General features: G+C 35.7%; 1 protein-coding gene across 2 annotated transcripts in view; it reads right to left on the reverse strand.

The window, feature by feature from the left end:
- Positions 1 to 970: 970 nt before the first annotated feature.
- Positions 971 to 13,903, reverse strand: part of LOC122522652 (toll-like receptor 6) — an 88,313-nt gene continuing 75,380 nt past the window's right edge. The window contains exons 2-3 of one of the 2 annotated variants that reach the window (XR_006305119.1): positions 1,859 to 1,935; positions 971 to 1,239 (exon numbers count right to left, since the gene is read on the reverse strand). The gene's annotated coding sequence lies outside the window, so the exon portion shown is untranslated. Of the gene's footprint in view, positions 1,240 to 1,747; positions 1,936 to 13,903 lie in introns of those variants that run through there. The other variant, XM_043643885.1, reaches the window with a different exon arrangement.

Raw genomic sequence — 13,903 nt, forward strand, 5'->3', positions numbered from 1 at the left:
AAGTTACTACGTGGAATGATTTATGATCGAGAAAGTCGAGGGAAGCCGCTTAGATCGTACAATTTACGTCCTTCGTCGATCCGTCTTGTACTACGACGTTACAACGTTGAAAATATCGAGTAGGGTTTTACCAAGAGCTTACACAGCACCATACATATATATATATATAATACCAGTTTTGAAAAGCTTCAATTAACATAGAACCCTTTCAGTTTGTTTATAATGTTTTCATCAAAACGAATACTAATGAACGAAGAATAGTTAAAGATAAGAGAAAAAAAAGAAAAAAAAAGAACAAAAGAAAAAAAATGATCGAAGGGATAAAAGAATGGGAAATATTTGAACAGGTTTGAAGAAGAAAATAATTATGAAATGCTTTCGTTGTGATTAAAATATATATAAATAACTTTATTGTTTATAATAAAATGCCCTATCTATATTACAAATATACAAAACCGTGTACTATTTACATTAAATCACCGTTTCGAGTTTTTTATTTGTTAAACGAGTCGTTACATTACTTGTCGAAGAGAACCTGTTTTTTTATTTATTTATTTATTTATTTATTTATTTATTAACTTTTTTTTTTTACTTAATAATGAATAATCGATCGATTGATTAAACTATGTTCATCAAGTAGAAAGAGAGAGAAAAATGTTATTTTCGTTGCAAATACAATGGTGCAAGGTAGCGCGGGTTTATTGCTCCTCGCGATACAATCGTGGGCTTGCATTTATTTTTTATTTTACTTTATTATTTATTTGTAATGCATTATTTTTATTAATCTTTTTTTTTATTTTCTTTTTTACTTTTTCGCTCTAATTACACTTTTTTTTTTGCGCAACTACGAAGCTATATCACGATTCTCAAAAATACGAATAAGTCGTTTACTTTAGTTTACGTGGTTGTTTATTTATTTTTTTTTTGTTCTTTTCTTTTCTTTTCTATTTTTTGCTTGACACACCGTGTATGTTGTTTTTTTTTTTATTTACTTTTTTTTCTATTCTTATTTTTACTCTTTATTTTTTTTTTTTTTTAAATCTTATCTCGGGATAGGGGAATATAATTGTGGATTAGTCGCGAGAGAAATATTTGTCTTGATAATAAGTAGAGATAGATAGATAGATAGAGAGAGAGAGAAAGAGAGAGAAAGAGAGAGTCAGGAAAATTTAAGTTAGATCGCAAATCTTGGGACCCTTGGGATTCGATGATGCGAGGAACGACGCGACACAGAAGCTCCTGAAACAGAAAAGACAAATAAAAACAAGAAAAGGGCAAAAATGATTTGCTTATTGATCAATATGTTATCTGTGCTGTCTATCGGTTATCGTATTACATACGATTGACATTTATTTGCAAGTGAAAATATTCGATTATCATATTATCGAACCGTCCGATAATCAGCACGTGAAATTGAACGAAATAACGTTGAATATATTTATATATACGTGTATTTTACAACGCGAGGGAAAGTAAGTGTGCATACGTGAGTGCGATCGTGTTACATATATACACACACTCACACACACACGCGTGTATACGATCGATAGTGGACTGAAAATTTTCATGAAATTTCTTTTCTCTACCCTTCGTTCGAGCTAACGAGTTTTGTTTTATTTTTTTTTATTTTTTTTTCACCCCCCTCCTCCGTCTACTTTCGTTCCCACCACTTTTTTTGTTTGTTTAATTTTATTTGATTATTTGCGCACTTTATTTTTCATTTGCATATTATTTTTTTTTCTTTTTCTTTCTTTTATTATCATTCACTTAACTTCAGACGTTCCGATCAATTTGAATAGATAATGGATACATAACGATTTCCCGATAAAACAATGAAGAGAAGTTTATCGAAACTCACCTTTCCCCGTTGCTGCGATTTCCAATTACTCTCGGGATACGTAGTATTGTGATAATACTTCTGGCAACATTTCACATCTGAAATAGAAAAGAAGAAAAGTTAATGGAGAGAAATGAGGGAAAAATCTCGTAGATCTCGTTGAAATCTTGTTTTCGCTCCCTTTTGTCGTTGAAACATCGAGGAAGTCTTTCTATTTTTTTTTTTTTTTTTCTTTAAAAAAAAGATCATTTTTCAAACGTCGAAAAATATAATTATTATACTGCATAAAACGAAACGATGACGCGGTGCAAACAAATATGTATGTATACTGAAAAGATTTATACATTATTCCGATTTTCAAATGAAAACAAATACAAAGAGTGAGAGAGAGAAAGAAACATTGTCAATATACGTTGTATAACATTGAGAATATTTGTTTTATTAAACGAGATATATAAACGTAAAAAGTAGCCCCTGCTTTATGGAAGACTTTTTTGAAGATATCAACGTAACTTTCGAAATGCATTTAAACTTCCGCATCGTTGTGTGCATCCTGCTGCATCCTGCTGCATCATGCTGCATCGAATTGTATTTTCTTTTTAGAACGATGGTCACGCGAGGGTGAGGGTGTAGGTACCACGCGTACATTTCTTCTCTTACACTTCCTCATTCTATTTCTATTTCTATATCTGTTTCTTTTACAGAATGTCGCATCGTATCAGAATGATACTTTTTGGAAAATGCTAGTGGCAGAGAAGAAGTCTTTCTGTACAAAATTGCGTGTCTTTACAATTTCGTTTTACCGCTAACATTTCTCCATTTTCTCATCTATTTTAAAAATCTCGCTCTCGTTCTTTCTTTTTTCTTTTTTCTTTTTTTTATTTATTTTACTTTTTATTTTTCATCTTCCTTCCAACGCTGTTTTCTTTTTTTCTAATTTTTTTTTTCTTTTTTTTTTTTTCCTTTTTTTCCTTATAACACGAAGAAGACGCTTGACACGTTGAGTCAATGCACGACCTTATTACGTGCTCTCGCAACACCCGTCAGGATAATTTTCGATTCTCCATGAGCGATAGAAAAATATGAATATCCTTTGAAATATCTTTTCCTTAGAGAGTACAATATTATTTGAGATAAAATATACCAAACAAAGAACGAACAAGAAAAAAAATGACAGAGAGAGAAAGAGAGAGAGAGAGAGAGAGAGAGTATATTAAAAAAATTAAAACACCTAGTAGTATTTATTATTATTCCGAACGATAAATAAATAAACAAGTAAATAAATAAAAATTCCCATAAAATTCTTTCACGCGTCATATAGAATATACAAATAATTTATTCAAAAAAAAAATAAGAGAATAAGATAGATAGAGAGAGAGAGAGAGAGAGAGAGAGAATGCAAGCACAACGAATACACTTCGATGAATTCCATTGAGGATCGAAAGGAAGAAACAAAATAACAAAACTAAAATATAAACAAAGCTCGGCACGCAGCAATCGTGAGTGAGAGACAGAGATAGGGAGAGAGAAAGAGAGAGAGAGAGAGAATGGGTTGATGTGGGAGGAGGAGGAGGAGAAGGAGGAGAGAACAATCGGAATCCAACAGCACGCGGCGTCAATCGTTTATTGTTTCCACTCGAGGGGCATCGTACTCTCTCTAGGTAGGATGATTCCAATAAATTTAGATCGTCGAAAAGCCCTTGTGAAAAGGACTGAAGGAGTAAAGGAGGCATTGAAAAATGTGCAAGAGGAAAGGAAAAAAGAGTGAGAGAGAGAGAGAGAGAGAGTGAGAGGGGGGAAGAAAAGTACGAACCGCAAAAGTCTTTGCGTTTGTACGCGCAATGTAATTACGGCATGGCCCGCAGGATGAGAAGAATGAGGAGGTAGCAATGGAGGAGGAGGAGGAGGAGGAGGAGGAGGTGGAGGACTGCTCGAGCGAAAAGTAATGGTTTGAGGGTTGCGGTGATGTCGGTGTAGTTGAAGGGAGGAGGAGGAGGAGGAGGAGTGAAGAGGACCGTTGTAGAATGAGAAGGGTGCAGTCGATACGAACGTTTACTATGAGAGTGAGAGAGAGAGAGAGAGGACACGGTACGTAAACAGTGAAGTTATTGATTGCGAAAAATCACTTCCGGCCAAACGCAGAAACGCAACATGGAGGTTGTGGAACGTGTGTCGGGTAAAAGAGAGAGAGAGAGAGAGAGAGAGAGAAGAAGGATCGTTGGTGGGAAAGGTTTGATTGGAAAATCGCCAAAACGCGTGTTATCGTTTGTTTTCAAATGAGAAAAACAACGAGTTTTCTGCAAACGAATTCGATTTAATCGATCGTTAATTTCATTTGAAATTTTCTCTATCGTAAGGTTTGATTCAAATTTTTTTCTTTATTTTTCTCCCGATCATTGCTGCCCTCCCTCTCAGCCCCCCTCCCCCCCCATCCCGCATTTCCGTCAAACAAGCGCGTAAGTTTGTTTTTTCTTTCGTTAGTTTTTCATTTCTTACATTTTCTCGATAGTTTTTTGTTTTTGTTTCTTAGATTGACATAGGTAACGGTAAAAGACGTAGTTGTCATGTGTAGTAAATGACAGGACGAAATTCAAGGTTTTATAACAGAAAGGAAGGAAGGATGGTGGAATCGTTTGCTCGAGTTACGTGATTAGTATCGCGTTTGAATTATTAAAGCTGTTCGAGGACAGGATGACAGATCGTTGGAAGGAGGAGATTCATTCTCAGCAGTCACTACCGATTTCGATATCACCTTCTTCTGGTCGGACTTTTTCTATTCCTCTTTGGAAGAAGGAAGCAAGGAAGGAAGGAAGGAAAGAAGGGTGGAAGGAAGGCTACAAATCGATTTGAAAGGCTTGGACGTCCTGCGAAAGAAAAAGAGAGAGAGAAAAGGAGGGGGGTAGGGGTAGGGAACGAGAGAAAAAAAGCTGCCAATCGTTCGACACCTTTTTCCAGTTTGATCTTTATCATTAGACATTTTATATCGAACTTTCGTAATATAGTTTTCTTTAGACACGAATATTGCTCGTTCGTTCGTTCGTTCGTTCGCAATCTCATCGCCGATCAAATTACAATTTTTTAAATGGAAAATGAGAAAAATAGAGGATTATTTATTTATTTTATATATATGTATATTTATTTATTTATTTATTTGTTCGGTACTACTTTATTTTTCTTTTTTGTATTGTCCGAAGATTATTTATTGATATTTTATTTGAAATATTGTGTGATATATAATTAGTTTGAAATATTAATTTTAATTAGTTTATAACTAAATTATTATAATATATATATATATATATAAGAACTTTTCAAAGCGTGACACGCAAGCCTCGTGTAAGCAAAGTCGCTGAAATTTGAGCAAAGTTACAAAATTTCTGGACACGCGAGGATCGCAAAATTCATACAAAACCAGTTTGGTAATACTAAGCGTATAATATGACTGCGAGTTTATGTCATAATGAAAAAGAGAAGTAACTTGAAAAAAATCTTTATTTATTATCACATATCGATATTTTATTTAAATTACTTACGAATAAAGTAGGAAAATACTGACCTAATAAATATCAGCCCAACAAGGGAAGGATTTTATCAAGAAGAAGAAGAAGAAGAAGAAGAAAAACGAAAGTAAAGTAGTGTATCGAGGAAAGTGGGTAACAGCAATGAGATTATTTCCCTTTTCGTAGGTAGGTAGAGTAGTATAGACGAAATGGCGAGTTGCTTTTAGAGGAAAAGAGCTTTCCTTTTCTCCTGGAAGATTCTTTTCCTTTTCGAATAATCGATTTTGCTTGCTCTTATCCGCTCGTAAATATGGCAAATGAACTAACCACCACATCGATTTGGTTTTCGTTACAGTGATTTTTCAAACTTTAAATTAGAAATTTATCGAAGGAGATATTATTCTTTTCCAACTACCAAGATCTTTTTACTTTCTTTTTATTGTCTCTCTCTCTTTCTCTTTCTAACTTATCAATATCCCATAGAAACCACTAGGTGGGGCGAGGGGGAGGGGGGGGGGGACGGCAACGGTAACGGCTATATTCGCGTAAGTTGTTAACTAAAATGGAAATAGTACAGTGGCAGCGAGGTGGCAAAGTAATACAATCGCGGGAAATTCGATTTGTCCGAGTAATGAAAACGTCGGATTCACGGTACACCGCACCCCTCCCCTCCAACTCCTCGATGCCCACCCCATTCCCAACCAACAACCCCTACTCCTATACCCCGCGTTGCATAAACTTCGGCATATCTGTCGATTTTCCATTTTCACGTACAAGTATCAAACTTAAATGTGAGATTATTTCGTTGCTGTTATTGTCGTTGTTATTTTCCACATTCTATCTTCAAGTTTATATTAATAATCTCGAATTTTTCTTTCTCTATCGTATCTAACGTTAAAGCTTTAACGATGATAAATAACGATTTGATCGTTTTACAACGAAAATTCCCGAAAGTTATCTGTCAATTCGGTTTTATTAATACGATAAAAACGTATTAAAGTATCGGATAAAAACGCATACTTCGCGCGTGTTTATGTGTATGGGTGTGTCAAGAAAATAATAATAATAATAACAAAAAAAAAAAGAAAAAAGAGGAAAGCAATGAACGAAAAATTAATTAATATTTTTCTCGTTTATCGGTAATCGTCAATGAAGTTTCGATAAACGTATCGACAGTTTGTGCAAAGAGAGAGAGAGAGAGAGAGAGAGATACGAGCAACAACGTCACATTCGATATTACCGGTTAGAAATTACGACGACGCGACGCTTTGAGAACAAAAATCATGTTCTTTGGTTCGTTCTTTTTTGATTTTTATTCGTTTTTTATACGAGCAGAAGTAACATGATGTATTAAGATCGGGATAGCAGAATTCGTTATCCCAGCATGCAGGACCATTATTCGTAAAGAGTGATACTCCTGATCCAGCGTTCCATTAATCTCATTTCTTTTTTCTTTCTTTTTCTCGACTCTGCAACCGATCTCCTTATACACTCTCCTTCTCTACTACTTCTTCTTCTTCTTCTTCTTCTTCTTCTTTCGAAAGCCTCTTCCCCCTTCCAGCCCCCTCCCCCAACCTCTTCTGCAGACCTCGCATATATTCCTTTAGACAAATCGCCGAGCGTATTTAAATTCAGCGAAGAAACCCGCGAAGGGCAATCGTCGGGAATTTGCGCTGGAAAGAAAGTAATATCATTCAAAAAGGAACTACTATCGCGCGCTTTTGGGCCACCTACATTCTACGGTTGGCGTTGGTTGGCTGGTTGGTTCTTTGGTTGGTTGGTTGGTTGGTTGGTTGGCTGGCTGGCTGGCTGGTTGGTTGGTTGGTTGGTTGGTTGGTTGCTCGGTTGGCTGAATCGACAAAGAGAGGAGGTTATTCCCCGATGCGAAAGTTTCTCTTCTCCATTTTACATTACCGGAATAGTTCCGGAGGAAAATGTTAGTCGCCGAGGAAACTTCATTTCCGCGATAACTTTTCCAATTATTATCAGATGGCAAATGGATACACTCTTTGTACTTTCTGATAACTCTTAATTCACACCCCTTTGTGCCACCACCACCACCACCACCACCACCACCAACCACCACCACCATCATAATCACCCTCTTCCTCCTAATCATTTCTTCTTTATCTCGTAACAGCATTCAATCTCATTTCTTTGTACTTACTACATGTCACGTGTGTGTATAACCGTATGTATATTTATTATATTACATGTAATATGTGTGTACATAAGGATATAAAACGATTGGAACGAGTCCGTTAAGTTCGAGCAGGAAGTCGAGAGACTTAAATTATAGTGCGAAGCCGATGGAAAACCGGACGTATAAAGCTTTCCGGTCGCGGTGCGACGTATTATCTCGATAAGGCGTTCTCGCGTGAACGAGCGATACGTATTGTGCCGATTAAGCGAGCGTAACGCCGAGATATTTCATCGCTCGAAGTTTCCGGTATCTTCTATCTCTATACGTTCACATAGAAATACACATATATGTGTATCTATCTATATATATATATGTATATAGATACACAGTTACGTTCGAAACGTGTTAAGTACGCGACCGATCGACCGGTTCGATCAATCGATACAGTAATTTTACCTCCTTGTTTTTTTGTGGTTTTTTCTTTTTTGAAAAAATAAACGATAATTTGTACACACGATTCTTTTTACTTTTTTACTTTATTTCTTTTTTTTCTTTTTGGTCGTTCATTGATTCATCGATAAATTTCAATATCAGCATCCATTTTCGGGATGGTGGTAGTAACAAACAGGAAGATTTTTTGTGTACACCCTTTGAACGGACAGTTCGAAATATCTCATATTCGTATACGATCATATTAGTCGTATTAAAGCAACGGAAATTGTAACTACAAAAATTGTTGTCGAAATAACAAAAATTTCATTTCGTTTATCTGTGTTGGTCGTCCTCTCTCTCTCTCTTTCTCTCTCTTTCTCTGTGTTGTGTACGTGTGTGGGTTCACGTGCGTTTGTTTGTTTGTTTTTAGGTTACGAGTAGTTTCTCGTAATTACTAACTTATAATAAACTGGTTAAAAGTTTGCGAATAAAACACTACCATCACAGGACGTACCTACTTTTGAAACAGTTTATAGTATAACTTCGCAAGTAATTTAATGATTAATTGCTATATTTATTTAAAATTTATATAGAATTATTTTCTATAGATATTTATTCGTTCATATACTTAACACTCTTCAAGATAAAGACAAAAATAGGATAATTGATGAATAATTATTATTTATTAAAAAAAAAATACATTTTCCAATATAAACTAAAAAATGTATCTAACGTCAAAATTATTTAAAATAATATATATATATAAATAAAAAAAAGAACGGTTGTTAACAAATTATTGAATTAAAAGATTTATTTTGATTCTAAATTCACGTTAAATAAATAAATAAAGATACAATAGGTTTTACACACGTGAGATGGTTTAAATTAAACTAGATACTTGTACGAGTTAGTGTTTGTATAAATCTACACACGTTTATGAACGGATGAGAAAATATATATGAGTATGTTGTGTATGTGAGTATATATAAGTGAGTATATATGTATGAGTTTATACGAGTATATATATATATATATATGTGAGTAATATATGTATGAGTATATATGAACATACATATACACATACACGTACAATATATGTATGAGAATATATGTACATACATACATACATATATACTCAAACGTTCATAAACGCGTATATAAACAAATATACATTTGTGTGCGTGTATCAGTATATCTACATAAATGCGTAAAGTTTGATCAAAGGTAAAGTAACAGAAGGTGCGGCCAATGGCCGCGAATAGCCGTGGATGGCCGCGAGTGCCCATGTAATAGTAATGAAATGGACCGAACGAATGAACGAACGAACGAATGAACGTACGTAGAAACGAATGAACGTACGAACGAACGAACGAACGAACGAACGAACAGTCGACCGTTGGGCTCGCGGAATTTCGCTCTTGAATAGAAGTCCTTTCCTTCGTGTTTACAAACAAGTGGAACTGGTTCCGAACGAGGGGGGTGGGGCGGGGTTAGGAAAGGGTGGGCGAAGGGAGAACTCTTATACGAGTGGACACGCCCTTGCCTACGGTCGGAGCGTGTGAAAGAGAGAACTTTGGCTTGGATGTCGGATGAACAAAGAGGAAACGCTAGAGCCTTTGTTTCAACCATTCGGCATTAATGCGAGCGCGTTAATTAAGACCGATGATGGTACTCCTCTTCCTCCTCCTCTTCCTCCTCGTGGTGGTGGTTGGTCACTCAGGATAAGGTAGAAACGACGAAGACAGAGAGATAAAAATAAACAAAAAAATAGAAATAGAGAGAGAGAGAGAGGGTAAAAGAACCAAAATAAAATAAAATAAAGCAAATAAGAGAAAGAAAGAAAGGATTAAAATATATATATATATATAATATATAATAATAATAATAATATGTATAAAAGAGAAATTTTCATCTTTTCCCAAGATTTATTATATCGTAAAGGCGAAATTAATGCTCTCATTACGAGTGTAGAATTAATTAAAACGAATCCTTGGAGGTAACAGCTGACGCATAAGGGAATATGAAGAGAATGAAAGAGAAAGAGAAAGATATATATATATATATATATATATAGATATATAGATAGAGATAGAGAGAAAGGGTTGAGTTCTAACATAGAAACTTGAATTATGAAGCGACTTAGCTCTTTTACTACCAACCATATGGATTTACTAATTGGTGACCTGCCGATCGAGTTACGCTTTAAATTTCTCATGTCTCTTGAGTTATAATGCATGCATATACATACCAGATATATATAGATATACACGTACATATACATAGTTAAGGGTATATATGGTGCAGCTGCAACGAACGAGAACGTCCTGTACCCTTCCCCCCTTTAGATATCATTCGCATTTAATCGTCGAGGACAATTTTACGTAGGTAGGCGAAGACAATGTTCGAACGTGCACCGGTATCCTTTTGATCCTATTAAAGGAGCGAACGATTTATCGATTACCGACAAAACCGATCATAATTTATTACGGTCAATTAGTCCCTCTTTAAATCATCTACGTGTGTTGAGATTGTCCAATATATATATATACGTATCTATGCATGTATTTAATGCTGATATCGAATCGTTTAATGCAGATATTTAATATCGTATTATTGTTTAATGAAATGTAAGAGAGAAAAAGAGAGAGAGAGAGAGAGAGAGATAGGGGAAGGTGAATAAACGATTTTAAATGAAAGAGAAATGTCGACGAAAGTATTATATATAAAATACAGATGAATAAAAAGATATGTTTAAAATCGTAAGAGGAATAGCGTGGTCAGGTTGGGTGGCTGGGAGGGAGGGAGGGAGGGGGATCTTGTTCGAGTGGATTTTACCAGCTCGTAACACGTCCTTTAGCGTGCTTTGCAAGAAAGAAAAAGGACCTCGAAAAAAAAAGAAAAGAAAAGAAAAGAAAAGAAAAAAGGAACAACAACTAGAAGAAGAAGATATATAAAGTATATAAACCTAGGGTCGAGAGGCGACGTGACGTAGAACGTTCTTGATTTCACTCGGAAACACGTTCCTTACCCCGGCTACCGAGTGAAATAAAAGAACAAGAGAGGGGGATAGAAGTAGGACGAGGAAGAAGAGTAGAAGGATGAGGATGAGGATGAAGAAGAAGAAGAAGAAGAAGAAGAGTCCACTCGATATATAGTGCTAGCCCGTTTGCCCCTTATGTTTCTTCTTCTTGACTCGACTTGGCCGTATTTTCAAGAAACTTCAGCTCCAATATTTAAAGTGGGAGCTGAAATTCACCCCGGTAAGATTTCAGAGTTGAATTCGTGGATGTACGAGCTTCTTTGGTACGAAAGAACGTTCTTGTGCGCGCGCGCGCAAAAGAGAGAGAGAGGGGGAAGAAGGGGAGAGAAGCAAGGCACCAACGAAAACCTTCTTCCTTCCTCGGAGTAATCCTTTTTCTATCTCCCCCTCCTCTCTCTCTCTGTCTCTGTCTCTGGTTCTGGTTCTTTCTGCTCTCCTCTCGTGCTCTCGGCTCATTAAAATTGAAGGTCCTCCGCAGTCGCCGTGGCCGTTGCCAAGTCGTATGTCTAACAGAAAGTCCGCAACTGTTTCTCCGTTCCTCTTCCTGAATCTGATAGGGACAAACGCGAGGCAGTCCCGACTACTTGTTACCATATTTATCACCGACTCTCTTTCTCCTTCTCTCTCTCTCTCTCTCTGTACGTATATATCTTTTTCTTTCTAACTTAGTTCAACTTTGCTGGCCCCGTACTGCAGGTGCTTCGAGACAATGAAAAGGTATCGTGTCTCTTTTGTTATGCAGAATTAGCGCAACCACAAGAGCGTCCTCCTTCTTCCAGTTGCCATCCCCCTTGTGCTTTCTTCAAAGAAAAAAAAAGGGAACCAACCAGAAGAAAGAGAGAAAGAGAGAGAAAGAAGAAAATGTAGAATCAGCTTGGAACGATCTAATGTTAATGCGTCACGCTTCGTGAATGTCTTCTATTAGCAAAAATCCTTATGCATGTATGTATGTATGCATGCACGTATGTGCATACTACCGACTAATCAAATTTAATCGATTCTTCCTTCCACGTCCTCTTAATTTCTCTCTCTCTCTCTCTCGTTCGCACTCTTTTGTTTTATTTGTTTTATTCTATTCTAACTTTTTCTTTTTCTTTTAATCATCTCTTTCGCATACCTTGCTCATACCTTGCTTCTTCATTTTCAAATGGAATGGAAAAAAAAAACTTAAGTGTTCTTTGTCTCAGCCCTCTCCCCTCGCTCCCAGATTTTTTACATTTTTTTTTTCATCCATGCAGTACTTGAAAAGGCGCAGAGTGGGAGGGTGGGAGTTAAGCTAGCGCTAACTTGCTCTTGACGCTAATTAAATGTCGTTAACGATACGACTACGTCGATGACAAGAAACGTATATTTCGCTAGATATTGAAATCGATCGAAAATCGAACGAGAAAGAGAGAAAGAGAGAGAGAAAGAGAATATGTATGAGCATTTCAAATCACGACCCGTACGTTCTCGTTATTTCGATAAGAAATTTACGAAGTTCGTAAATTTTTTATCCTCAACCATAGTAGTGGTAGTATGGAGAGCGTATATTTTTATTTTTTTTTAAAATATTTCCTACTATTATTTCAAGAGAGAAAACGAGATAACCCAAAAAATATATATATATATATACATTAAAGTTGAGCCTTTCGAAAAATTCCCCGGACGTTTCACGAGATGTCATATTTAAAATTATAAAAAGGAAACGACGTCCCACGGCTGTTGTAAAATGGTTTCTTTTTTTATCTTTATTTCTTTCTTTCTTTCTTTCTTTCTTTCATTTTTTGTCCGCAGTGTAAAGTCGCGTGTTTCTGGATTTGGTGACGCCTGTGACATTATTACTGACAGGGGTAAATAAAATCTCTTTCGTTAAATCCTCCATCCACTCCTCTTTTTTTTAATTCTCTCTCTCTCTCTCTCTCTTTTTGCTCATCATCATCATCTTCCATTTTCTTTACCCCTATCTCGTATATATTTCTTTCTATTTTTCTCTCCCTCTCTCTCTCTCTTTCTCTTCCATACTAATTGTAAGATGAAAACGAGGCGTTCGTTCTTCATTTATTTACGAGAAAGGAAAAACGGCAAATCTTACTCTCGACAACTCGCCGCAATCTTAACGACCCAGTTAATCTTGGTCGCAGAAGTGAAATAGACTACCACCATCAACGTTCCCTACCTTGATTTAAAACTACGCTCGTAATTAACCAACCCTGGAACAATGTAAGAGAGATAAGGACTCCGTACAAACGACACGAACAAACCGAATATTTATCTATAATAAAATACCTAAGATAGTGTTGTAAATTTACGTACATGCTGCGAACCGTTAGGAGTATTCGTACATTCCCCCCACCCCCGCTCAACAATTTTATGTAATTGATGTTCCTTTACGTAATGCGAAGCCTTAAAAAATCAGTTTATTATGAAAACGGTGTAAGTTTGTTTCTGAGAACTAATTCAGAAAACACGTTATATTCTTACGAATATATAAATAAAATGTCCGAGGGTCTTATCAACTTTTTTTTGTTTTGTTTTTTCTGCAAAGATCGATTTACACCACTTTCATAATAAGAACTATCCAGATTTTAGGATTATTCAATTTTTAAATTGACAAGTTTAATAATTCCAAGATATGTTTTAGCGTATTGGATTTTAAAAAGGATTCCGTTAAAAAGCAAATATTAATCGTTTAAAATTGACAACGAGTGTAGAAATATTTCAGTGACTCGTACGTAAATAGTACAAAACAAAAAAGAAACAAAAATAGAAAACAAAGAAAGAAAAGAGGAGATACAACGAAAAGAAAATTCAACTGATTCATTGACTTTATTCGTTGATCGAATTAACGTTTAATATTCACGATGACAAATATCAAACATTATTCTAACATTTTAACGTGATATTAATTCAAACTTTTCCTACGTTGGTCTTTTTTCCTCGAGTAAGTTAAATACGAATAAAAAATACGT

This window comes from Polistes fuscatus, unplaced genomic scaffold (genome assembly GCF_010416935.1).
Source record: "Polistes fuscatus isolate 324 unplaced genomic scaffold, CU_Pfus_HIC Scaffold5, whole genome shotgun sequence".
NCBI lineage: Eukaryota > Metazoa > Arthropoda > Insecta > Hymenoptera > Vespidae > Polistes > Polistes fuscatus.